The sequence below is a fragment of the Theobroma umbraticum genome, unplaced genomic scaffold (genome assembly GCF_002168275.2).
Source record: "Theobroma umbraticum cultivar Fairchild unplaced genomic scaffold, ASM216827v3 scaffold_12.1, whole genome shotgun sequence".
NCBI classification, from domain to species: Eukaryota; Viridiplantae; Streptophyta; class Magnoliopsida; order Malvales; family Malvaceae; genus Theobroma; species Theobroma umbraticum.
The window spans coordinates 4095497-4096672 of NW_018397269.1; the positions used below are offsets into that span (position 1 = coordinate 4095497).

Here is a 1176-nt window from a genome sequence, read left to right on the forward strand (position 1 = left end):
TGACTTTTGAACTCCATGAACTTCCAGTGTGTCAAACTTCTTGGACAGTGCAGCCACTTGCACAGCTACTTGAGCAGTTAATGTGCCAAGTGTATTGATTTCATAAGCTCCAACAGCTTTTCTCGTACCTGACCTTTCTGAAGGTCATTGATAATTGTTTGAGGTCATCTCTTCCAAAAAATTATAGGCATCTACAACATTCTTATTGATTAATGCCTGACAAGCAGCAACATCAATTGCAGTTTTTATTGAACCAACCAACCCATTGTAGAATGTTTGGACTTGCAACCAATCAAGGATCCCATGATGTGGGCATCTTCTTAGTAGTTCTTTAAACCTTTCCCAAGCTTCATACAAGGACTCACCATCAAATTGTGCGAATGAGGTGATATCATTCCTCATCTTTGCAGTTTTGGTAGATGGAAAAAATTTTGCTAGAAACTTTTGAGCCAAATCTTTCCATGTAGTGATAGACCCATTGGGCAGTGAATTAAGCCAGCTCTTTGCTTTATCCCTCAGAGAAAATAGAAACAGTCTCAATTTAATAGCATCATCAGTTACTCCATTGTATTTAAATTTATAGCAAATCTCTAAGAAATTTATTACATGAGAATTAGGATCATCATTGGGTAACCCACTAAACTGGACTGAAGAATGAATCATCTGAATGTAAGTTGGTTTAGTGTCAAAATTATTTACATTGATGGAAGGTCTCCTAATGCTTTAGTGCAAACCTTGTAAAAGAGGAACAACATAATCCCGCAGTGCTTTATTTGCTTCAAGAACCAAATTAATGGCATTATTGCCATTGTTATTGTTATCCTCAGCCATTGTCTGATTTAAAGCTACAACTTGCAAATTCGCCTTTTGATGTCTTTGAAATTTTGTTCTATCTCAAGATCAAAAGGTACAAGATTCAAGTTGTTTCTTCTTTGCATACAATGATCAAAGATATCTGCAAACAAACAAAATCTAATATTAAAACAAGAAAAATAAAATTTAAAGTAAGATTAAGTTGCTCAGTATTAGTATTAGTATAAATTCTAAAGACAATTTTCCAGCAATAGTGCCAAAAACTTGTCAGTTAAAATTTTACTATGCAAGTATACATATCGAATAGACAGCATATTAGCAAGCAGAGTGTCGATCCTATAGAGAATTGATCTAAAATTTTAC

The 1176-nt window shown here is 34.3% G+C and overlaps 1 non-coding gene across 1 annotated transcript; it reads left to right on the top strand.

Moving 5' to 3' along the window:
- The first annotated feature begins 298 nt into the window (after positions 1-298).
- Positions 299-405, top strand: LOC149526588 (small nucleolar RNA R71). Its single transcript, XR_016351888.1, has one exon. It is a non-coding gene; the product is annotated as a small nucleolar RNA R71 (small nucleolar RNA).
- The last annotated feature ends 771 nt before the right edge of the window (positions 406-1176 follow it).